The sequence below is a fragment of the Chamaea fasciata genome, unplaced genomic scaffold (assembly GCF_029207755.1).
Source record: "Chamaea fasciata isolate MVZ Bird 193981 ecotype frontalis unplaced genomic scaffold, bChaFas1.0.hap1 SCAF_29, whole genome shotgun sequence".
NCBI lineage: Eukaryota > Metazoa > Chordata > Aves > Passeriformes > Sylviidae > Chamaea > Chamaea fasciata.
In genome coordinates, this window is record NW_027094114.1 from 5176033 (window position 1) to 5202162 (window position 26130).

At 48.0% G+C, this 26130-nt stretch overlaps 1 long non-coding RNA gene across 3 annotated transcripts; it reads right to left on the reverse strand.

Annotated features, from left to right (window-relative positions):
- On the reverse strand, positions 1-26130 carry LOC136302545 (uncharacterized). Of its 3 annotated transcripts, none has more exons than XR_010724081.1 (4): positions 26044-26130; positions 22952-23125; positions 5589-5686; positions 1-2459 (listed from the first exon to the last, which is right to left on the reverse strand). It is a non-coding gene; the product is annotated as an uncharacterized lncRNA (long non-coding RNA). The 3 variants fall into 3 exon arrangements; XR_010724080.1 differs by having other exon boundaries at positions 1-5055; XR_010724082.1 differs by lacking the exons at positions 1-2459; positions 5589-5686 and adding an exon at positions 13294-13556.

The following is a 26130-nucleotide window of genomic DNA, read 5'->3' on the forward strand; positions in this document are numbered from 1 at the left end:
TTTCTTTCTTTCTCTTTCTTTCTTTCTCTTTCTTTCTTTCTTTCTTTCTTTCTTTCTTTCTTTCTTTCTTTCTTTCTTTCTTTCTTTCTTTCTTCCTTTCTTCCTTTCTTCCTTTCTTCCTTTCTTCCTTTCTTCCTTTCTTCCTTTCTTTCTTTCTTTCTTTCTTCCTTCCTTCCTTCCTTCCTTCCTTCCTTCCTTCCTTCCTTCCTTCCTTCCTTCCTTCCTTCCTTCCTTCCTTCCTTCCTTCCTTCCTTCCTTCCTTCCTTCCTTCCTTCCTTCCTTCCTTCCTTTCTCTTGCTTTCTTGCTTTCCTCCCTCCCTCCCTCCCTCCCTCCCTCCCTCTCTCTCTCTCTCTCCTGCTCTTTTACTATTTGTGCTGGTTTTGCATTGATTGCCATTTGGTGAGGAGGGAAGAAGCCACCCATGTAAAAGATTTTTCTAAGAGAAGCTGCTAACAGTTTCCTCCATGCCTGACAAAACCAATCAGTTACTAGTTTTGAATACTGACACCTTTTTATGACTTACTAAAATATGGATATTGATCTACTATCAATACTCTACTGTGACGGAAAAAAGACTCTAACAGTTTAGGGTTAGAAAGTGCATGTTTAATGCGATGCTGGGCAGGTGCGTGGGATCACTCCCTAATACGCACTACAAAATTACAGGTGGTTACAGTCTATTTATTTACAAAAATGTTGAATACACAAAATACTAATCCATATTCATAGCATCAACACCTCCCATTCTCCACTTCATATTATAATTAGCTATAAAGCTGTTAACCATGTGTAGTTTGTTCCTTGAATTGGGTCAGTGGTCTTTTTTATGGGGAGGGGTCATAAAAAGAGGAAGTGAGGAAAGTCTTCCTCGTTCTAAACTTTCAACCTTTTCAATGGATATCAAGACAAATGATAGCTGGTAGAATTACAGTTTCCTGTTTTTGTGACTGTTCAATGGGTTTCTGGATGCTAGAAGATTTACTATTGTTTGTGTTCTTAGATCTATTTCTCAGTTTCTTCTGTTTCTCATAATAGACACAGCTAAACAAACACAGAAATGACAAGCAATTAGTTATTTAGATCCGGGATTGCTATCCTAGATCCGCTTCCTTTCAACTTTCCACCATTAACTTCTAATTATTTCCAGCACAGCTTATCTATCTATCTATCTATCTATCTATCTATCTATCTATCTATCTACTTTAATTAATTCCAGCCCTTAATTCCTTTGAAATTCATGTCTCAGTTATACCCACTTCTTCTTTGAAATGCGTAAATTCCTTTACTCATCTATCCAAGCTGCATGGCTAGTATCTCTCAAGACCAAGCCATACATCTTTGATAGTGATAATAAGGCTGCCACCTGTCGTAGCATCCTCCAATTCCAAATAAATGTTACAATAGACAGGACCAAACTTATACCAACTAAAATGAGCAACACAATGATAGGGTGGATCAAGGCGTTAAGTATAGTGGTTGCTGTTGGTGACCATCCAAAAAGCACATCCCACCAATGACGAGACAATTGTTCTTCAAATCGTTTGAAAATCCTTTTGATGGTTTTTGTGTCATGGTGTAACATGATCAGTCTTTTTCCCTGCATATTTAATTTCTTTCAAAATCTCTTTCAATTCATGATGTTTCAACAGCTGGGTGACTAAGGTCAAATTCATTCCTATAGGCACAGGCAATATCTCCTGCACAGTAACCAGGTTTGCCTTTATATGCTGATGTGTTATTACAGGTGCCGATTGGAAAAGTCTCATCCTTCAATTTTAACAAAATTGCAAACACATAAATTCAATTGAGTTTCATGCACAATTAAGCCGTCTATCATTATGGTGGGACATGCTGTCCTGAGACAGACACAACCTTGTCCTGTATACACCAACAAAGTTGTCTGGTTGACGGAATGCATTTCAAAGTGACAAATGCTTTGGTCTTTGTCCAAATAGGTATCTTTGTTCTTTGCTAAAGTCCCTTCACATTTGTATCCTAGTTGTTTCCTCATGGAACAGGGCTCTAGGTTAATGGTTTGCCATTTCCCCTCAATTTCTCATGCCCACATACAATACTGTCCCCTCGTGATTTAGTCCTAGAGCGACTATTGGACGTATCAAGCTCACTGACACATTGTGTATCGTCAAAACAAAGGCTGTCACCACACTTGTCACAGGGTCATAGGTGAAATTGACTAAAACCCACCAGCACTGAAGCTCCCTCTCCATATCAGAGGCATTATCCCAAATGATTTTGTGGATTTCAGCAGGAAGTGTTCCTTCTACACCTCCCCTGATGACTGCGGCAGCCACTGACTGCATCCACAACTGTGGATCCCAAGAGCCAGAGAGATGTTTCCACTGGCTGTGCCTAGCGCCTTAATTATCACTTCAGGGTCTCTGCTCTTCTGTGTCTTCCCATTCTGGTAACATTTTGGACAACTTTCGATGATTGTTACCTAGGGCCAACAAAGAGAATCGCAAAGGCTGCTGTAATTTAACCAAATTGCTCCCCACTGTGGTCAATTTGTTCATTAACACATCTGAATCCACTATACTCAAAACTCCTAATCCTGCTCCTAATAACCCACTGAAATCCTTTCTCCTAAAATTAGAGGGCATGTGTTTTTGCAGCCAATCCAAGTGGTCCAATCCATAAAATAATTTTTGAGAAATGGGGCACACTCTGGCCGGATGGCAGAAGCATTTACCTGCATTTCCATTTCTACTCGTTTCAGAGACCATTCCGGGTTAATCAATAGCCTCTGAATTCCTGTTTTCTTAATAGCATATGGCCCAGTTTTAGTAATTATGGGAGTTATACACTGTTCCTCTTCCTCAAAAATGACTGTAATTTGGGCTGTCACATTGTTCCTCAACACTGGTGGAGTTGTCTTAGCCTTCTTCTTGTGGAACTTAGTGCATACCTGGGTGATTAGTTAAAGTCAAGATCATACCCTCTTGGTGCACACCCTTCAATTTTGAGTCTAAACTCAGGACACTTGGTTAAGCATTGGTCACAGCATCCAGGACCAATCTGGATGAGTTACATGGGTGGGTGATAGGCCTCATGGAATCTATTCTGTACGAATCCATTTTCACATGCCCAAACATTTGCTCCTTCCCACATACTTGCACCCGTGACTCTGAGCATTTTACCTAGAGCCCTACAAGACTGAAAGTCTTAAGCTTTCCCTTGGCATAGGTATATTCCAGTTACATTATACTTGTGTGATGCTGCTTTGACTTCTGTTTTGGTTGTGGCAATGAATACAAAAGTCACAACTTTCCACATAATGCCCATGATAACTATGAGTCCGTTACTTGCTATTCCGAGTAAGTTTCAACTTCATTTATTTGCCATCTGGCGTGACCTTCCAAACTCCTTTGGGGGCTTTCTTCACCCAGGAGTGATGAATCCAAACCTTCTGTGTTTTGATCTTGATTGCAGTAAAGGTGGTGACGAGCACCTGGAATGGTCCCTCCCCCTGCAGTTCCAGAGTCTTCTCTCCAAAAGACTTAACATACACATAATCCCCAGGTTGTAAATCATATACTGGCCCATCTAATTCTCTGTTTTGGGCCCCAGCCAAATACTTTTCTCTCCGAGTTGCTTATTCAGGGCCACCATGTATCTGTGTAGGGTTTCTTCCCCTACTTGAATGGGGGTTGTTCCTTCTTGGACTGCAATATGATCTCCGATATAATATTTCAAAAGGGCTTAATTTCTCTTTTGCCTTTGGTTTTGTCCAAATTCTCACCAATGCTAATTGGAGAGCCTGGGGCCAAGGCAAATTTGTTTCTTGTCCCAATGTTACGATTTGTTGCTTAATCAAATGGTTAATTTTTTCCACCTGGCCACTAGATTGAGGGTGATAAGGGGTATGCAATTCCCAATCTATTCTTAGGTGGTGACTAATTTGCTGCACAATTTTTGAAATAAAGTGTGGCCTTTATCTGAGGATATAGTGGCTGAGACTCCAAAATGTGGTATTATTTCTTGCAACAGTTCTTTGGTTACCTCCTGTGCCTTAGCTGTCCTTTTAGCGAAGGCTTCTGGCCACCCTGAAAAGGTATCAGTTAACACCAATAGGTAACGATATCCCCCCTTCCTGGTAATTCTGTAAAATCAATTTTCCATTGCTGCCCAGGTCCACAACCTTTCCCAGTTTGTCCAACTTTAGGCGTTGGGGTATTCTTAGGATTAGTTTGGAGGCAGAGATCACACTGATGAGTTACCTGTATTACTGTACCCTGCAATTTTCTGACGAAGATTCTATCTTTCAGATGGCTATACAGGGCATCTATTTCCCAATGTGTTTTCTCATGTTCTTTCCTAATGACCACAATAAATAGGAGGGTACCACAAGTTTCCCTTCTTCTGTTACTGATTGTAACTTGTGTTTTCTACCTTAATAAGTTTCCTGTCCTTTTTATTGTAAACTGGCTTACCTTCAATGGAAATTCTTCCATCTGGGATCAATGTTGCTTCAACTGTCTCATCAGGTGCCTCACCTTTGGCTGCATTTTTTGCCTCTCTGTCCACCAGCATGTTTTCTTCTTCCAATTTGGAGCTCACTCTTTGTGCTTTGATGTGCATGATAGCTACCCTCCCAGGTAACTGGACTCCGTCTAATAGCTTCAATATCTCTTGTGCATGTTTGATATTTTTCACTTGTGAGTTCAACAGCCTTCTCTCTTTCCAACTGGCTCCACGTGCATGGACCACCCCAAATGCATACCTTGAGTCTGTAAAAATGTTCATTTCTTTTCCTTTTGCCAGCTCTAAGGCCCGGGTTAAGGTGAATATTTCAGCCTTCTGTGCAGAGGTGTTAGTTGGTAATGGTCCAGACTCTATCACCTCTGCGGTCGTGGTGACTGCATACCCAGCATGTCTTTTTCCACTTATCACACAGCTGCTTCCATCAGTAAACCAAGTCTCAGTGTTCTTGAGAGGAGTGTCCTTCAGATCTTAGTGGCTGGAGTAGGTGGCTTTGATGGTCTCCAGGCAATCATGGATAACCAGTTCTCCTGTACTCCCACTGAGGAAGGAAGCTGGGTTCACAGTATTAGTTACCACTATCTCAACATCATCTTGTGCTACCAGTATGGCTTGGTATTTCAGCTCACTCAGGTTCAGAGATGAACAGAGAAAGAGGAAGTTTATTATGATTTGGGGTTTAAACAGGATTTGAGATTTGATCAAGAATTGGTAGATGAGAGGAACAGCTTTCTAACCCCAATGGTCAATTCAGCAGTCCATCACAGAGAGGTATGAAAACAATCTACTTTGTTTATGGTACATGCATGAGAATCTCCACTAGAAATATGTAAAAATCAGAAGGCTTGAAGAATCAGGGTGACATCGCACAGTCATCTTCTGGCCCAGGGTGAATTTGTGTGCCTCCTTGTTATTTACTGCTGTTGCTGCAATGGCTCTGAGGCACCCTGCCTCCCCCTTAGCTGTTACGTTCAGCTGTTTGGAGAGGTAGGCAACTGCCCGCCGATATGGCCCAGGTTCTGTGCTAGTATTCCCAAAGCAGTCCCCTGCTTTTCGTGAGAGAAAACAAAAAGAACAATATACTCACATCTGGAAGTCCCAGGGCTGGAGCTGACATGAGGGCCTTTATCAGTGGGTTGAAGGCTTGTGTTGCTTCTTTTGTCCATTGAAGGTCTCTGCTCCCTTCTGTGATCAAGGCATACGGAGGTTTAATGAGTAACCCATAGTTATAAATCCACAGCCTGCCCCACCCCATCATACCTAGAAAGGTTCTCCGTTCCTTTACGGTCTGGGGTTTTGGGGTTTGGCATATTGCTTCCTTGTGATCTTGCCCTAAGGTTCTTTGTCCAACACTGACCTCGTAGCCCAAGTAAATAACTGTCTGCTTCCCCATCTGGGCTTTCTTTTGGGATACCCAATGCCCCTGCAGGCTCAAAAAGTTTAGGAGGCTTACCATCCAGTCCATACACACCTCTCGGGTCTGGGTAGCTATTCAGAGGTCATCTACATACTGAAGCAGCTGTCCTTCTCCTGGTGGGGGCTCCCAAGACTCCAAATCCTTTGCAAGCTGCTCTCCAAATATGGTAGGGGCGTTCTTGCACCCCTGGAGTAATACACACCATGTGAACTGAGTTTTGTCCCAGGTTTTAGGGCTTTCCCATTCAGATCCAAAAATTTTCTGGCTGGCTTCATATGAATTCCTTGCCTCATGGATGCAATGAGACCACTCTGGCACTCTGAGTCCCCGTGGAACCGAAGTCCATTGTGACACCACAGGGCGTCAGAGAACCCAGGCAACCACTGTGACACTGCAAGGTGTCATGGAAGGAAGGGGCCATTGTGACACTACAGGTTCCCATGGAAGCAAGGGGCCAGTGTGACACGGCCAGGCCCTGTGGAACCAAGGAGCCATTATGATCCCGGGGAACCCAATAGAACCAAGAGGCCATTGTGTCATTGTGCAGTCCTGTAGAACCAAGGAAACCCTTTTGACACTGCAAGGCCTCATGGAAGCAAGGGGCCATTGTGACATTGTGGAGGCAAGGAGACCATTGGCATATCACTGGGCCTCATAGAAACAGAGTTCTGTTGTGATACTATGGGGCCTCATGGAACCAAGGGGCAATTGTGATGCTGCAGGGCCCCAAGGATCCAAGAACTTGGAACAGGACTGGATTGCTCGGCCTCTGGTCTGACTGGTCCAGCTGACCTTGACATGTTGAGGGCTGCTTCCCATCTACCCCTGAAACCCTGGAGTTCTGCGCATTCCTGCCTGTAGGAAAGAAATGTCCTCCTCCAGGGGTTGATGGCCAAAACTGGGATTTTTCCTCCAAATTTAATTATATCCATTATATATAAATAAATATAATTATATTATATTTAATTCATATTCCCATATGAAACCTGCCAGGACAGACAGCTCTGGCTGGCCTTGGCCTCTTAGGGGCCACCTCTTATCTGCCTTCAAAACACTAGAGGGCTGTGTATTTCCTTCTACAGAAAAAAAAAAAAATCTTTCAAGTCCAGATGTCCATGGCCAAAACTGGGAACCTGCCTCCAAAATTCCTTATATCCAAGAACAGCTCTCAGACAAAAGCTGCAAGGACAGTCTGGGTTCCCTTGGCTTCCTGAGAGCCAGCTCTCATCTGCCTTTGAAACACTGGGGCTCCCTACTTTCTTTCCTGTGGAAAAGAACTGCCCTTCCTGTCCTGACATCCATGGACAAAGCTGGGAATTGGCCTTCTAAACTCCATCTATCCAAGGATTGCTACCAGACAAAAGCTTCCATGACAAACAGGTCTTGCTGGTGTTGGCTTCCTTGGGGCTGCATCTAATCAGCCTTTGAAACACTGGGGCTCTGTCCATTCCTTTTTGTTTAGAAGAACTGTCATTCCAGTCCTGGCACCAATAGCTGAAATGGAATCCCACCTCCAAAATTCCACATATAATCAAGGGCTCCTTTCAGACAAAACTGCAAGGACAGACAGGTCTGGTTTGCTTTGGCCTCAGGTGAGTGCCTCTCATCTGCCTTCAAAACCCTGGGTTTCCTTTCTATAGAAAAGAACCGTTCTTGTCCAGGTGCCCATGGCATCAAGCACATGGCCACAATCTAGGGATGAAGGAGCTCAGTGCTCATTGGAGTGGAGTCTGGGGTCAGGGGACAAGAGCCCTGGGAGTGCTTGAAGGGTGGTTTCAGAGATGGTGGATCCTTTTGACATCTTAGAGAACAGAGAAAGGAAAAATTAATTCCAAAGGCACCTGGGGGAGCCAAGACTGGGAACAAAAAAAAAGGAATTTCTGTCCCAGGGCAGGGCTGTGCTGCAACACTCCAGAAGGAGTCTGGATCAGCCCAAGGCTCTGTGTGGCCAGGCAGAGGCAGGCAGGACGCAGAGCTGTCAGCAAAGGAAGGGCCCAGCCAGGTGGGGCAGCCGGGGGATGATGACAGCCTGCAGGGACAGAGGCGCAGGGCACGGACACCGTAGCACAGCCTGGGCTGCACAGGGCACAGGGATGGGCAGCAGCTGCAAGGCCCTGACAGAGCCAACTCCTGCAGCACTTTGGCCATGGCTGCTGGGCCTGGGCCTGAGCCATGAGGAGGAGACAAGTGACCCTTGCAGGCCTGGGGCCTCATTGCCTCCTTGTCCCTGCTCAGCAGCCTGGCAGGGGCCGCCCCATGCTGCTGCCCTTGGCATTGCACATCCCCACATCCCAGTGGGCCGGGAAGAGCCCTGAGCACTGAGGGAGGGACAGGATGTGCCTGGGCAGGGGCTGGGGCTCGGGCCTTGGCCCTTTGCATTCCTGAAACACATGCAGGTTTGCTCAGCATCACAGACACCTTTGCCTTGTTTGTCCCCACCTGTCATCAGTGCCTGCAGTGTTCTGCTCTAACTGGAACCTGGGGACATTTTCTCAGTCATGTTCCTCAGTGGGACCCATTACAACTTTAAGAAACTTTGGAGTTTCAATCTCACTTTTAAAAGTTCTTGAAATATTCTTGAAAAAGTTCTTGATTGGTTTTTTTAATGCTCTCAGGGACTGAGTCTGATGTAAAAAGCACCAAAGCCCCAAGAGGCTCATTAAAGTCCTTGTGCTATGCCTGTGCTCCTGAGCTGGGCCGGGCTCCTGGCACAGAGGCAGCTCCTGGCAACCAAGAAGAGCTTCAAAAAGACATTTCTCCTGAGGAGCAGCTCTTCTCCCAGCCCAGCAGGGCTGACAGCACTGCTTGCAGGCACCTGATAACAGAGAAGCAGAGACTTAAAGCTACTAGAAGGACAATTCTGAGATTATTCACAGAGAAATCTTCACAACTTTTTAAAATTCTGGACTTCTTCATGGAGAACTCTTCACCCCTTCTGACAGTCAGTCTCTGGCTGCAGGGATCTCCTAAAGCTGACCCGGGACAGGACTGACAGCACTGTAAGGATGGCTCTGCTGCCCTTTCTGCTTTGGGGAAGGATGTGCTCCAGAGCGGGGCTGCCCTGGGAACCGTCAGAGGGACAGGGCAGGACAGCTCCTGCTGCCAGGGACGGCTGCAGGGGCTGAAGCTGGGGCTGCAGCCAGGGGTGCCCAGGGCTGTCGTGCAGAGCAGGTGCTGCAGCCCTGAGGGCTCTTGGCCAGGCCAGGGGATCTGTCACCTCTCAGGGGCAGCTCTCAGCCTGCCTGGGAGCTCCCATGGATGCTGGAGGGGAGCTGTGGGTGCAGTGAGTGACTCCTGCCAGGGTAGGTCCTGCTGCTGTGGAGAGGGTGCTGTGTGTGCCAGGGCTGCTCACAGCTCCAGCTCATGCCCAGGACATTTCCGAGGAGACTTTTCATGAGCTCATTCAGGGCAGGTGTTTCGTACTTGAGTCTGCTTTCCTGAATCTGTGCTCCCACTTTTCCCTGGCTCAACTTGGCAGCGATGGAAACTCAGCTCTGCAGCAGAGCCGTGGGCAGGGAGGGAGGGAGGCAGTGCTGAGGGAAGCCCTGCTGCAGGGGCCATGTGGCACCTGCCGGCCCTGCCCTGCAGGGCACACACTGCCCTGAGCAGCACAGCTCTTGTGTCCCCTCCCAGCCAGCACAGCCCTCAGCCCGGGGGCTCGGGGCCCTCAGTCCCCTCCTGGGCCGGCAGAGCAGCCCCAGAGATGCAGGGCATCTCTCCTGCCATGTGCCCATTGCCTGCTGACCAGGGCCTGAGGGCCACTGTCCTGCACTGCTGCTGCCTGGGAGGGGCTGTGCAGGGCTGGGCAGGGAAAGGCTTTTCCTCAGGGCCCAGCTCTCTCTTTCCTTGCCTTGCCCAGGTGCTGCTGGCATTGCTGACGGGCTCTCTGGGAATGGCAGTTCCAGCTGCAGGCTCAGGCCCAGCCCTTGGGCTCCTCCTGTGCAGGCTGAGCACAGCAATGGGGTGTCTCAGCTCCCTCTGCCCTGGAGAGCTCTGGGCAGGGCAGGCTGGGAATGAGCCGAATCTCCCTGATTTAAGGAAAGGCAGGGGCCACTTTGTGTGCCAGGGATCCCTCTGCTCTCAGCAGTGTCTCCTGGCTTTCTAGGGTAGCACAGGATTGGAGCTCAGAAAGGTGCAAATCCAGGGCTGCTGGGAACAGGAGAGAGGGACAGAGCAGCTCCCCTCAGTCTGCACTAAGGCTCAGACAATGCCCCTGCCTCACTGGATTCTCTGTTCTACCCAGGTGCAGCATCATCTCCCATTCTGCCACCTGCAATCCCCATCCCGTTTGCCTTGGTGTCTCCTGTGCCTTAGGAGGAGACTCAAGTTCAAACACCAGGACTGGCCCCTGCCCTCACTGTTCCCCTGCACTGACTGGGGGCCAGGACTGACTTGCAGGTGTCCTGCAGCTCAAGGTCTGGCTCCTCACTGAACATTGGCCAGCAGCAATCAGGGCTTGAGCAACCAAGGTGAAGGAAGTTCTCCTAGACATAGACAAGGGGGATATGTTTAGTGGCAGGGACTGGTCTGTGAGAAAGACCTTTGACTTTACTGAGAGAAATCTTCCCTCAAAGTCACTTTCTTCTTTCCTTCAACAGATTTCAATACCCCAATGCAGCAAATGTCCAACAGCAGCTCCATCAGCCATTTCCTCCTGCTGGCACTGGCAGACACGCGGCAGCTGCAGCTCCTGCACTTCTGCCTCTTCCTGGGCATCTCCCTGGCTGCCCTCCTGGGCAACGGCCTCGTCACCAGCGCCGTAGCCTGCGGCCACCACCTGCGCAGCCCCATGTTCTTCTTCCTGCTCAACCTGGCCCTCACCGACCGGGGCTCCATCCTCACCACTGTCCCCAAAGCCATGCACAATTCCCTCTGGGACACCAGGACCATCTCCTATGCAGGATGTGCTGCACAGGTCTTATTGTCTGCTTCTTTGGGTCAGAGCTTGCCCTTCTGACCATCATGTGCTACGACCGCTACGTGTCCATCTGCAAACCCCTGCACTACGGGACCCTCCTGGGCAGCAGAGCTTGTGCCCACATGGCAGCAGCTGCCTGGGCCAGTGCCTTTCTCTACACTCTGCTGCACACAGTCAATACATTTTCCCTGCCCCTGTGCCATGGCAATGCCCTGGGCCAGTTCTTTTCTGAAGTTCCCCAGATCCTCAAGCTCTCTTGCTCACATTCCAATCTCAGGGAACTTGGGATTCTTGCTGTTAGTGTCTGTAGCTTCTGGTTGTTTTGTGTTCATGGTTTTCTCCTACGTGCAGATCTTCAGGGCTGTGCTGAGGATCCCCTCTGAGCAGGGACGGCACAAAGCCTTTTCCACCTGCCACCCTCACCTGGCCGTGCTCTCCCTGTTACTCAGCACTGGCACATTTGCCTACCTGAAGCCCCCCTCCATCTCCTCCCCATCCCTGGATCTGGCATTGTCAGTTCTGTACTCGGTGGTGCCTCCAGCTCTGAACCCCGTCATCTACAGCCTGAGGAACCAGGAGCTCAAGGCTGCAGTGTGGACACTGATCACTGGTCGATTTCAGAAACATTAAACTGGTTGCCAATTTCATCCAATCACTTGTAATAAAAGTCATTTTTGATAGCACTTTTTTTGATTGTTGGATTTTTATTCTTCATTTTAGTTTTCAGTGATGTTCACAAAGCAATGTCATTGATTGTGCCCTTTCTTGTTTCTTTTCTCTCCACCTTTGCTGCGACCCATAGACTGTATCAAGGAGGACCTGTGGCCTCAGTAGCTTTAAACAAACTAAAGGGTTTGCCAGTAAAGTTTTCACTGGAGATTCCCCTTTTGTTCCCTTCTCTGGGGCTGCAGCAGCAATGTCTGTGTGCAGGGCTGGGGGCAGATCAGGGCAGGCACAGCAGCTGTGCCCAGGAGCAGCAGCCCTTGGTGTTGGCAGTGCTGCTCCCGTGGCCCTGCCCCGCTGCCCTCCTGGCCCTGGTGTTGCTGTAGGGCCGGAGTGCTCTCGGGAATCGGGCACAGGGCTGGGGGTGGCAGTGCTGGGGCTGCAGCAGGGACAGGCCATGGGCACCGCTGGGGCAGCGCTGACGCCTCAGGGCAGGCCCTGGGGGCTCCAGGCTCCTTGCCCAGGCTCTCTCCAGAACACGCCCAGGCCAAATCTCAGCAGAGAAAAGCCCTGTGAGCAGCCCCAGGGTGGCCGTGGGCAGGCTGGGGGCAAACAGCACGGCTGGGGCTCTGCAGGGTCCCTGTGGGAGACGGGAAGGAGCAGCAGAGCAGGGGCTGATCCATCCCCACTGTGCTGGACACCCCAGGGCAGCGTCCCAGAGCATTCTCATGCACCTGCCATGAACATCCCCCCTCTGCAGCCCTGGTTTCTCCCCAGCTCACAGAGGTGCTGGATCCTTGCAGGCACAGACACGGTATCTCTGGCTCAGGAGTCCCTGTTCGCACTGCCCAGAGCAGGCGTGAGCACCCCATGGTGTTGCTGTGGGGAGATGAACCTGAGTGAGCACAAATGCCATCAGCCCCTGGGGCCAGGAAGGGCTGGGGGACAGCAGGAAAACCACTCAGGCTTGTTGTGGCCTCTGAATTCAGCCAGAAAGTTTGTTCCCATGAGCTGTGAGTTGCCTGTGCCACTGCAGACATTGTTGCTCAGAGCCAGGGCTGCCTGGCAGCCACCCCCAAACTTCCCTGGGTATTTCCTTTGCTTCACCTTTGCTTTCTTTCCTCTTTCCTGGTCCAAATTTCTTCTTCTTCTACCCATCCCTGTCCCCTTTCATGCAAACAGCCCATCTTTGTTTTCCCTTTCCTCCCTGGCCTATCTCTGCATTTCAGTTTCTGAGTTGGCACCATGGGAATGTCCCTTGGGGATAAGAATCATCCCACAAAGTGCTTCAGGAATTGACTGCAGGGTCCTTGAGTTAGGGTTTTAAAGAGTTATGATTTTAGCTAAGGGAGAGAAGCAGTTTATAGTGATTTGGATTTAAGTTAGAAGAGTAGAGATGAAGTGGAAGAGTTAATAACTATTAGATGCTTAAGCTAGAGCATAGGTAATATATTACTTGTTCATTTTAGTTTTGTTTTTAGAAGGAAATAAGATAGATGGACCATTGTAATAGTGAAAGAAACCATGACTGCACCTGGACACAGAAACTAATTGGAACCAAGCAGGATCACTCGAACTGTGCCCAAGAGGTCATGTGGCCTGCCAACACGATGAAAGTAAAAAGGCCACTGTCAGGAAGATGTCTCTGACTTCATCCTTCAGACCACTGACCCATTTCAAAGACCACCAACCCAATTTGAGAGAAGAATCAGGCAGGTGTAACAAACTTTAGGCTCATGTAGAAGTTGAAGGCAAATTTGGGAGGAAACCTCCCAAGGGGCCCTCCCTCCCCTCCCCCAACCGATTGGGGAAAAAAAAACTCCTCAGAGAGAAGTGGAAAGAGCCCTGTTTATTAAACAGGCAAAGCACTCCCCAGCACAAGAAATTGGACAACACCCAATGACAAGAACTCTGTGCCACTCTGGAGAGATGAGAGATTTAGAAAAGAATTCTCTCCTGGAGGTAGTTGCTCTGTCTCAGTCCCTCTGGTGGTGGGAAAAGTTGCTGCGCAGGATGGATCTAGGTGGGTTCCAGGTGTGAGCCCCCACGGCGCTCTCCTGGGTCCTCAGTCCAGAGAGATTTTAACAGTTCCAAGGGAAGGCAGGAAAAAAAAAAAAAAAGAAAAAGAAGAAAAAGAAAAAAAAGGAAAGTGAAAAGGACAAAAAAACAGGAGGAGAAGGAAAAAAGCGAAGCTTCTCCCCCTCTGCTAGCTACACACTAACTACTAATAAAAAAAAAAAGGCACGAAAGAAAAAAAGAACTCTCCGTCCCTCACCATGTGTTTCTGACTCTGACTCTCAAAGCCAGCCGGCAGAGGAGAGTTTCTGAAAACAAACTGCCCTTCTCTCCCTTCCCCCTGCTCCCAGACCCAACACTAAAGGCACACAGGGCAATATCCAACACAAACCCAACAGGCGACTGGGGATACAAACATCACAACATCACCCCAGGACAGCTCATTTTAATATGAAGCGGGGATAGGCAGTACTAGGATTGTGCATATGTATAGGCATTATGAGTAGTTGAATGAATCTGTGAGACTTTTGTAAATAAATAGAGGGCTAGAGCTTTGTGATTGGTGTGCACACCTTTGGGAAGCTACTCCTGCGCAACCCAACATCGAATAAAGCATACCTCTTTCTAACTTAAACTACTTAGATAGTGATCTAACTTTGTCTGTGATCCTACCAATTTTATGGAAATCAATTAGCGACCGTGGCAGGACTGGGTTCTGTTCAGCTGTGAGAGCAGTTCGGGTCATGGACCCCTCAGGGCTCGTCCAGGGATCTTCCCGGAGAGAGGGCTCTGCCCCCTGGCTGTTCATCCCGGGACAGACAAGGACTGGCAGAGCTCTGGACAGAACAGTCTGTTTAAAAATTTAAAATAGTGGCCTATAAGGCACATGTGTGGCCAAGAGGCTGTTGGTAAGTCGTAGGAGATATCCCACGCTCAGCTCGAGCCTATGTAGTCTGCTTGCAAGATACAGTGGGATGTGGTTGCAGGCAGAGGGATTTGTCATGCCATAAAGGGCTCGCTAGTGGTTTGGGGCAAATTCGTTAACAGTTTGGGGCAAATCCTTGTTTATTGTTTTTATTTTATCATGTGTTTTCATTTTAAGTGTGTCCTGGCTGTGAGAGTGACTGTGCGAGTACTTGTTGAGACCCACCCTGGATGCAAATACAAACGACCGCTTCCCACCTGCAGTTCCGTCTTGAGGCGACGGACACGGCCGGGAACGAATGAAGCGAGTGGGGTGAATGCCTAAAGCTCTGCACAGCCCTGCATGCTGTGTGAATATTTTATTCCTTCATAAAGAGGCACCCCTCCCCACTGTGATTGTGATGTGTGTGTACTTCTGGTTACGGTGGATGGTATTTGCTGTAACACCTGGTGTTTGGGTTTAAACAGTCTGAAACCCGGGAGGCAACAAGGATGGCGTTTGCTGTGACACTCAGTGCTTGGGTTCAAACGGTTCCCTCCTTGTAGAATTGGAGAGACATAAGTTGAGTTTTCCAGCATAGTATTTTTGTAAGTTTTTCCACAGGATTTGTGGAGTTGTGAATGCTTTTTAGACTTTGGCTTTGTGAAATTCGGCAGCTTTTGTGAGAGTGGCAATGGCTTTAAGAGTTGTGGTGTATTTTTCAGGTAATACTGACATCTTGTGTCAAAAGTAATAATTGCAGAAAACTGCAATTTAGCTTTTAGCTGGTTGAGTTAGTGTTTGTTTATTTGGTCTGTTGAAAGTGGCAGTTGAAGCTCGAGCCTGAGCTGACAGGGTCTGGCCATCTAGGCAGGCCCATTGTAATGGTTTCAGCTTGAACTGGGTGATTTTTTGAATGCGATGGGGGACTGGGTCTTGGTGAGACAAGAGGATGGAAGAACAGAAAGGGTGTTCTGTGAAGAATTGTACTCAAGCCAAACCGATAATAATTTGGCTTTTGATTGGGAATTACCCCCAATGGGTTGAGGGAGGACTTTAGAACCTGTTGTGGTGGGGACGAGAGGGAGTAGGTCCTTGTTTTGTACGTAGCCTGACAAGTTTTCATTGGAAACTAGACGGGCATCCAGCTTGGGTTTTCCTTTGCTTTAAGGAGTGTAAGAGAAGGTGGTACTGTGTGTCCTACAGATGAAGACCTGCGTGCCACAGGTGCACTCCAAAGCTGCTGTGATATAACAGGGAAGCAGCAGATGCTGAGAATGAAATAGTAAATGTAGTTTGTGGAAAGAATTGTTTAGTTTCTGGGACTTTGGACATGGATGTTTTTGAAGAAGATTGGGAAAAGACAAAGGAACAGTGTAAGTTTGGCAAAAGGGAGTAAAGTCCCTTTTGGCAGTGGCTTAGTTGTGATTTTTGGAATTTGAGGCAGAAAAGTTGTGTTTGCGAATTGTTAGAGCAATAAGAGGGGTGCCTTTTATATGGGAATTATTACAGGTGGTGATTTGTGTATATTTTAACCTGGCTAGATGGATAGAAGGGATCCCTTTACCACAGTAGTTTGGACTCGATCTGTGGGAATTTGTGAACTTGGCTAATTGTTGGTTAGACAGAGGAAACAAAAGGGTTTATTTAGGTTTATGTACAGTCAGTGTGCAGTAGGTCACACCTAGTACCTGAGCAGTGGGTTGTGCAGGAAAAGAAAACTGGGAAAGGACTGTGAGAGACTGTGAAGTGAAGTTTGGGTGGAAGAAAGACAAGATGCAAAGAAGGAGATACTAGGAATTGGTGTAGAGTGCTAGTTTTTGTTAAGGGCTTTTGAGTGGCAACTGGTTGCAAGGAAAGTCAGTAGTAGATTGTTTGAGTTCTTGGAAAGAGAGTTTTAAATATTTTAGGTAACCCAGCAAAAACAATTAGGACTGAGTGTGCTCAACCTTTTTTATACCCTGAGATTTTTCAAATTAAGGTAAGAGAGTTGGGATATAATAAAGAAACAATGGGAACTAATCAGAGCAAAGAGGTCCCTAAAACTCGTCCTTTAGGATGTATCCTGACACACTGGAAGGAAATGGTGGGGTATGGTGGTACAGAAAACAAAAAGGCCCTCATTAAGTTTTGTACACAATGGTGGCCACTTTATAGGCTAGAAGAGGGTGTCAGATGGCCACCAGCTGGGACCTCAGACTATGAGACCCTGTTACAGCTGATGTTATTCTTAAGATGAGAACAGAAGTGGGAGGAAGTGACAAATGCCGACATATTTTTCTCTCTCCGGAACCATCCTGAGTGGCAGAGGGATTGTGGAATTAGGCCCCCCTATGACCCCTTGGTACTGGCCCTTGAATAGGACAGTAAGGCTAACAGAGGAAAACCCAAGCAATGTTGCAGTGCACACTCAATCAACCAGCGCTGCACACACCCTGACAAGGTGTATCCAACTGAGGCTCTGGAGCAAGAGCTGGTGGACTTGGTCAGGCCACCCCTTGGAAAGGAAGGGAGGCTGAGAGAAGCAGTAAATTCAGAACGGTTGTTAACTCCAACCCCCACTTCATCTTCCTTGGAAAAGACACCAGTTGAGCCGTCTGCTACCCCACTTACTCCTGAATCACACGAACCAATGAAACTACATCCACCATTGCCCAGCAGTGACAGGGAAAAAGAGGAGCCCTCCCCAAAGGGTCCTCCAGCATCTCAGCCTGAAAACAAACTAGGGAAACCATACAAGCAGCCTTATGGGAGGCAATAGGCCCTGAGGGAAAAACGTCAGTTAAAATTCCTTTTTCTCCAATGGATTTAGAGATCTGGGAGAAGACTGCTAAACACTATCATAGTGACCCAAGAGGTATTGCTAAAAAGTTAACATTTATGATTAAACAACATAGACAGGACTGGGAAGACATCCAGTCTGCCTGGATATTTTAACTGAGACAGAAAAACAATTGATTTAGAAATTAGCAGGGGATTTAGCAGAAGATGTTTGTAGAGTAACACAGGATGATGTTAAAGAATGTTTTCCCTCTCCACGATTCACGTTGGAATGCAAATGAAGAAAGGAATTGGGAAAAATTAGCGAGTTATCAAGACCTTATAGTGAAAGGATTAGAGAGGACAATTCCTAAAACCATAAACTGGTCAGCCTTATATGCAATTAAGCAAGGTCCCTCTGAAACACCTTCTGAATTCTGAGATCATTTGCAAGATGCAATTTGCCACTATATGTCTTCAGATCTTGACTTTGAAGAAGGGATACAACAATTAGTGAATTTATTTTTAGGACAATCCACAGGGGACATTGGGCACAAACTTCAGAAGACCTGGGGGTGGATAGGGCGGAATTTGGAGACTTTGCTAGATGAGGTGTGGAAAGCTTTCAGCAATCAAGAGGAGGGATACAAACAAGGAATAAGAAAATTGGTAGTAATAGTAAGGGAAGAAGGAAAAGGGAGATATGGACAAGGACCACCAAGGCAAGGACCACCTCGACTAGGGAAAGACCAGTGTGCATTCTGTAAGAAATTTGGAAGCTGGAAGAACCAGTGCCCAGAACGAAGAAAAGGTGATGATCAAAGGAGACCGAAAAGGGGAGGGGGTGATTGCTCACATCAAAGAAGACTGAGGAGGACCAGAGGATTTTACCCTAGGGGAGCCTCTGGTTATAATCAAGATAGGGAACAAAGGAAAGGAAATGAAATTTTGGGGGGGACACAGGGGCAAAGTACTCGGTGTAAATAAAGCTTTAATACCTATAACAGATGATTATGGTATGGTGAAAGAGGGAACTGGCCAACCTGAAAGACCGTATTTTTGTAGACCACTGAAATATAAACTTGGGAAACAATGGGGATTTCGTAAGTTTTTATACGTGCCCAATGCCCCATTAGCACTTTTGAGTAGAGATTTATTGGAGCAACTAGAAGCAAAGATAATATTCAAAACTGGAGAGATTATTTTGAAGGTTAAGGATTGACAACATGTGGAATTGCTAAGCTTAAGGTCAATTGCCAATGAGTCCAAAGCTAAAAGTGAGGAAGAGACTAGTAGAAAAGTAATGGATCAGGTATTTCCTGGGGTATGGGCTTCTGACATACCAGGGAGGGCAAAGAATGCACCCCCAGTGCAAATTAAACTTAAAGAAGGAAAACAACCAGTTAAACAGTATCCTTTTAATAAAGGAACACAGGGAAGGGATTAGCCCAGTAATTGAAAACTTTTTGCAGATAGGGCTATTAAAAGTGTTGGTCTGATTTTAATACTTGTATTTTACCTGTTAAAAAGCCTGATGGGTCATACCTAGTAGTACAGGATTTGCAGGCTGTTAAGAAGATAACTGCGAATTTACACCCAGTGGTTGCCAACTCCTACACATTGTTAACCCATTTAACACCAGAACTAATTTGACTTGCTATTTTAGATTTGAAAGATGCTTTCTTTTGCCTTCCTCTCCATGAAGCCAGCCAGAGAATTTTTGCATTTCAATGGGGAAGCCCCAAGAGTAGGTGCAAAATACAGCTCACATGGACAGTTTTAACCCAAGGATTCAAAAACTCAAGATATTTGGAGAACAACTTGCAAAAGGTTTGGAATCCTGAGAAGTCACACCAGGAAGACAGTTGTTACAGTATGTAGAAGACCTCCTGATAGCTGCTCAAACACAAGAGACATGCATTTATTGGATGGGAAGCCTCTTAAACGTTTTGGGTCTACAAGGGTATCGAGTATCCCAGAAGAAAGCTCAGATGGCGAAGCAAACAGTTTTCTACCTGGGCTACGAGGGCAGGATTGCAAGGAAGCAACATGCCAGACCCCAAAACTCCAGACAGTAAAGGAACTGAGAACCTTTTTGGGCCTGACAGGCTGGTGTAGACTGTGGATTTACAATAATGGGCTGTTAGTCAACCCCCTGTATGTCTTGATTACATGAGGAAACAGAGACCTCCAATAAGTGGAAGAAGCAACATGAGCCTTCAACCAAATAAAGAAGGCCCTCATGTCAGCTCCAGCCCTGGGACTTCCAGATGTGAGTAAACCATTCTTTTTGTTTCCTCACAAAAAGCAGGGGATTGCTTTGGGAATACTGGCACAAGACCTGGGCCTGTGTCACAGGGCAGTCACCTACTTTTCCAGGCAGCTGGATGCAGCAGCCAAGGGATGGCCAGGGTGCCTCAGAGCCACTGCTGCAGTGGTGATGAACATTCAGGAAGCACACAAGTTCACCCTAGGCCAGAAGATGACTGTGTCCCACAGTCATGCTAGAAGATGCTAGCAGATCTAGAAGATACTAGTGTCCCACACAGTGTCTGCAGTCCTGCAGGTAAAAGGCAGACATTGTCTTTCCACACAGAGGTTCCAGACATACCAAGCCATAATGGTAGAGCAAGATCATGTAGAAATTGTGGTAACTAATCTTGTGAACCCAGCTTCCTTTGTCAGTGGGGATACGGGAGAACCAGTGATCCATGATTGCCTGGAGACCATCAAAGCCACCTACTCCAGTCGCCCAGATCTGAAGGACACCCCTCTCGAGGACCCTGAGACTTGATTTACTGATGGAAGCAGCTGTGTGATCAGTGGAAAAAGACATGCTGGGTATGCTGTTACCACGAGCAGAGAAGTAATAGAGTCTAGACCATTACCAACCAACACCTCTGCACAGAAGGCTGAAATAATTGCCCTAACCTGGGCTTTAGAACAGGCAAAAGGAAAGAAAATTATTATTTATACAGACTCAAAGTATGCACTTGGGATGGCTCATGCTCATGGAGCCATCTGGAAAGAAAGAGGACTGTTGAACTCACCAGGGAAAAGTATTAAACATTCCCAGGAGATAAAACTATTGGGGGCAGTCCTGCTACCTGAAAAAGTAGCCATCATGCACATCAAGGAAATGAGCAGGTGGACAGAAAGGCAAAAGAAGCAGCTAAAGGTGAGGTGATTATTGAGACAGTTGAGGCAGCCTTAATTCCAGATGGACAGATTTCTACTGAAGGTAAGTCAAGGTATAGCAAAAAAGAACAAGATGCTAACTGAGAAAGAAAATGGAAGTTATAACCAAGAAGGGCGGGCAATCACAGATGAAGGGAAAGGAAGACTTGTGATTCCCTATTACATGCCATGGTCATTGGTGAAAGAGGAACATGAGAAAACACACTGGGGAATAGACACTCTGTATAACTATTTGAAGGACAGAATCATTTCCAGAATTTTGCAAACAACAGTAATTCCAATGACTCGTCAATGTAGCCTTTGTCTCCAAACTAATCCCCAAACTATTCCTAAACCAAAGCTTGGACAAATTGGGAAAGGTTATGGGCCTGAGCAGCAATGACAAATTGATTTTTCAGAACTACCCAGGATGGGGAGGGTATCGATATTGGTATTTACAGAAACCTCTTCAGGGTGGCCAGAAGCTTTCCCTACCAGAACTGCCAAAGCACAAGAAGTAACCAAAGCATTGTTACAGGAAATAATACCGTGTTTTGGAGTCCCAGGCACAATGTCTTTAGACAGGGGCCCACATTTTATTTCAAAACTTGAGCAGCAAATTAGCCGGCACCTAGGCATAGACTGGGAACTTCATATCCCATATCATCCTCAGTCAAGTGGCCAGGTGGAAAAAATGAACCATCTGATTAAGCAGCAAATTGTAAGACAGGACAAGAAGCAAAGTTACATTGGCCTAAAGCTCTTCCAGTAGCATTATTACGAATTCAGATGAAGCCAAGGACAAAAGAAAAATGAAGTTCTTTTGAAATATTGTATAGAAGATCATATGGGGTCCAAGAAGGAACAACACCTACCCAAGTAGGGGAAGAAACCCTACACGGGTATATGATGGTCCTAAACAGAGAAACTGAGAAACGTGGCTGGGGCTCAAAGGAGAGAATTAGATGGGCCAGTACATAACATACAGCCAGGGGATTATGTATATGTTATGTCTTTTGCAGAAAAGACTCTGGAACCCCAGTGGGAAGGACCATTCCAGGTGCTCCTCACCACCTTTACTGCAATCAAGATCAGAGAGCAAAATGCCTGCATTCATCACACTCGAGTGAAGAAGGCTCCTGAAGTGATCTGGAGAGCCACACCAGGTGACAATGAACTAAAACTGAAGCTTATTCGGGAAAGTGAATGGTGTGTGTGTAAAATGTTAGAATAGGTCAATAACTTTTGAAGACTAGAAAGATTTGTAGTTGTTATGGAAAATCAAACAGGCATAGTTTGGAGAATTGTGGCCTTTGCAACCATCGTTATAGCCACCGCTGGGGTTAAGGCAACACCACGCACATATAATGTGACAGGTATATAGAGGTGTCAAGGAAAAGCCTATGATTTTCACTCCAGTAGGTTTTTGGGGCAGATGTTGAAGGTTACAAAGGCAATTTCTGGGAAAGGAAGAAACATTTGGGGATATGAATACATGTGCTCAGGACACATTCGATTAGTCTTAGCAAGAACCCATGAAACACATCCAAATTGGTCCTGAATGTTGTGACAAAGGTTCAGGCAAAGGCAGCCTGGGCATCCCTGGGAGGGAGGGAGGGAGGGAGGGAGGGAAGGAGGGAGGGAGGGAGGGAGGGAGGGAGGGAGGGAGGGAGGGAGGGAGGGAGGGAGGGAGGGAGGGAGGGAGGGAGGGAGAGAGGGACTACTACCCAAGAAGCTACTGGGCAAGATAATACTGGGCAAGAAACTAATCCCCAAGAAACTAGTCCCCAGGAAACTACTGACCAAGAACCTACTCCCCTAGGAAGTATTGGGCAACAAAGTGTTTGAAATGCAATCACTGTGCTGTATGGCAAGACTGCAGGAAAAGAAAGAAGCAGAGAAGGAAGGATAGAAATGTTTGTCCAGACTGTGAAACTATCACCCTTGTTTTTGCCATGTTCCTGTCTCAGCAAGATGAGCAGGAATTCAGCACCAGAAAATGCAACAGCAGTTACTGAGTTCATCCTAGAGGGTTTCCCAGAGCATGATCCAAGACTGCAGCAGTTTTTCTCTCAAGTCCTCCTGCTCATGTACCTGACAACAGTGATGGGGAATGCAACCATCCTTTTCCTCCTGTGTGTGGATCACCACCTGCAAACCCCCACGGACGTTTTCATCTGCAGCCTGGCCTTCCCGGAAATCTGGTTTACATCCTCCACAAGCATCAAATGGTTTGTGATGCTGAGTTCTGGTCAGAACACTCTCTCACTAAGCAGCTGCTTTGCCCAAAACTATTTTTATTTTGCCCTGGGCTGCACAGAGTTTGTCCTGCTGGTTGTCATGTCCTTTGACCGCTGTGTTGCCATCTGCCACCCTTTGCTCTATGCTGACATCACAAAGCCTCAGCTCTGTGTCCACCTGGGTGTTTCTGCTTGGGTCCTCGGCTTTGTCCTGCTGAGCTACCGCTGCTCTTCCTCTCTGAGCTGTCTTTCTGTGGCTCCAAGATCCCCCATTTCCTCTGGGACAACTCCCCCTTGTTCAAACTGTCCTGCTCTGACACCAGCCTGCTTTGGGAAACAGACTCTGTCTTCTTACCGTGTGTCATGCTGGGCTCCTTATGTTTGACTCTGGCATTTGGCATCTGCGTCCTTTTCTGTGTTCTGCATCTTCCAGCAGCCTCTGGGAGGAAGAAAGTTTTGACCACGTGTTCTTCCCATCCCGTCACCTTATCCATTGCCCGTGGGAGCTGCATTGCTCTCTGCACGTGTCCTGCAGAAGATGTTTCCTTGAGGACCAACAGAACTGGAGCTCTGCTGAACACAGTCCTGTTCCCATTCCTAAATCCATTTATCTGCAGCCTTGGGAACAAATCTGTGATCCTGGCCCTGAACAAATCCATTGCCAGGCCAAGAATAAAGCCTTTCCTCTAAGCATGGTGCATTTCTGGAAAGCCATCCCAAGGATCTGGTATCATCTGTTACACAAAACCAGTGCCTGTGTGTGCAGCCTCCAAACACGGCTGCCTCAGGAGATTGATGCTCCTGCTGGGTTGTGTCAGGTTAAGAGAGAAGAGACTCATCTGCACTCCCAAACAGGGCACCAACAATGACAGCAGGACAAACTCAGTTCATTCTCTGCCCGGGCTGCTCCCGGGCCCATCTCAGGAGAGCCACCAGCTCATTAAGAGCCCATCTCTGGAACAGAGAAGAGCTCAGAGGAACAGTGGCAAGTGACAATCCAAATTACAGCTCCTGAGCGATGGACACCTTGTCCCAGCTCCTTTCCTGGGACAGCCATCAGCCCTGCTTTGAAACCCCAAAGTTTGAAACCCCAAAGTCACCCTCCCAGTAAAGAAAGACTTTCTCCTGTGCAGTCTAAACCCTCCCTGGTACAGCTTTGAACCATTCTCACACGTTCCATCCCAGGATATCAGGGAGAAGAGAAAGGGAAATGCAGGGCAGAGCCAGGGGGGCAGCGAGATGGGAGTGTGCAGCCTGCAGGGACACAGCAGCAGCTGTGGGGCAGCGCAGGACAAGCTGTGCTGGACGTGGCCAAGGGCCCGGCAGGGCTGGCAGTGCCCAGGAGAAGCCAAGTCTTGGTGCCCTGGGGCACAGCAGGGTCTGTGCCACCAAGGGCTGGGAGGGGACACCTTGTCCTGAGGCCCTGGGGCCTCCTGGCACAGCCCCAGCAAGGCTGGGCACTGTCACCCCCTTGTCCTGCCCTCAGCATCCCCCCACATCCCAGTGGCCCCAGGGATCTGCTGGGACCAGTCCCTGGGGAGCCTTGGTCAGGAATGGCCCTGGGGGGCTCCTCAGTGCTCCCAGGGACTGAAGGTTTTTCAGAGCACTTTGGGTTTTGCTTTTGCCTGGGAGTCTCTGAGGGGTTTGTGCAATCACGGCCTCCAATTGTCTGCTGTAATTAGTCCCTTGAGATGTTTTGTCACTAACAACACTCAGTGGGGCTCATTAATGCCTCAAGTTACTCAAGAGTCATTAAAGTACTACTTTTTGACACTGAATCACTCTGAGAGGTTTGTGCAGTCATGGCCTCCAATTATCTGCTGTAATTAGTCCCTAGAGAGGCTTTGTACTGACACTCCGTGGGGCTCATTAATGCTCTGAGATATTCAATGTCTTTTAAGGTACTTTGGGTTTTCCTTCCCACACTCCGTCTCTGAGAGGTTTCTGGGCACTCTTGGCCTCCAGTTCTCTCCTCCAAGGAGTCCATGAGGAGCCTGTGTTGGGGATGGACCTCAGTGGGCCCCAGGAATGCTTTGAGACACGTTGGGTTTTTCCTCTGACTTGGACTCCTGGAAAGGTTTGTGCCATCTCCTCTCAGGCCCTGAGGGCTCAGCACCAAATGCACCACGGGGCTCTTTGGGATCAAGCAAGTCCTGACAAACCACGGCTCTGCCTTGATTTCCCTCTGCTCTGGTGCAGTTCATTAGGAAGGTTTTGTACTGCAGTTATGGAGAAAGATTTCAAAGAGCTTCTAAGAAATTCACATTCCTGTCATAAACGGTGTGTTTTATTACTGTTCTCTTTGGAGCAGAGGTGATTGCAGCATTCTGTGATTGATATTGATCCAGGGCCTCTCCTCCAAAGGCCTGGCCTGGCCAGAGAAGCTGTGCCTTGAGGTCTGACCCAGTGTGGACAACCTTGCTCCACATTCCCCAAGCCCATCCTGCCTGTCCTCACTCACCTGGGACCTGCTTTGCTCAGAGAGCTGCCTGCACTCAGGCAAAAAGGGCTTTTCTATTTTTGAAGCAACGTAAAACTCGTAATTTTCCCCACTGAAAACAGACACACTCCTCAAGTGTGTGCCAGCCCAAGGGGCCACCAAAACCACTCCAGCCCTGCCCTGGGCCGGCTGTGAGGGTGGATCAGCATCCCAACCTGCCCTGGGCCACTGCAAGGGGCTGTGGCCACGGACACACTGGGACAAACTGGGGACAATGGCAACACTGTGGGGAAGACTGGGGAATACTGGGGCGTGCTATGGAAGATACTGGGGGGAACTGGAAGGGAATGGGAATGAACTCAGGTGTATTGGGAGGAACTGGGCTGTACTGGTGATGAAATGGGCTGTAAAGGGGGGCACTGAAGGGCCACAGGGGTAGAACTGGGCTGTACTGGGGATGAACTGGGCTGTACTGGGAAGGACTAGAGGGGTTGAATCGGCTGTTCCCGCCTCCGCAAACTCCCATTTGCCGAGGCTCCCGCCCGTCACCGCCAGCACCCAATCAGTGCCAGGAAACCGGGGCCTCGGGGCGGTGCCTGGTGTCGGTGCCACGTTTCGGTTTTGCCTTCAACTCCCGTCATGCACCGCGGCCCAATTGAGCCCCATTGCAGCCCGGACTACAATGCCCGTCATGCCCCGCGCTCCACAGAACCCCGCCCCCGTATCCCCCCTCCCCCCCCCATGTGTACCCTACCTTTCCCCCAGACCCTCCAGGATCCCTAAGTGCCCCCTCAGTATTTATTTGGAACCCCCCAAAATCGTCCCCGACTCCCCTGAATGCTCCCAACCCCAGAGATGCCCGTTAGAGCCACTTCTGGGAATTCATCTCCGATCATCCCCCGTGCTCTCAGAGCTCTGCCCAACACAGTCTCGCGCCGAAAATTCCTGCTGTGCCCCGTGTCCTAAAGCGCCCGGTTCGAGCTCCCCAAGTTCTCCCCAAATCTTACCGAACCGTACACGTTTCCCCCGAGGGCCTCAAGTCGCGACTCGGACGCAGAAGTGTCCGCCAAGCGCCTTCCCGGCCCCGCCACAGC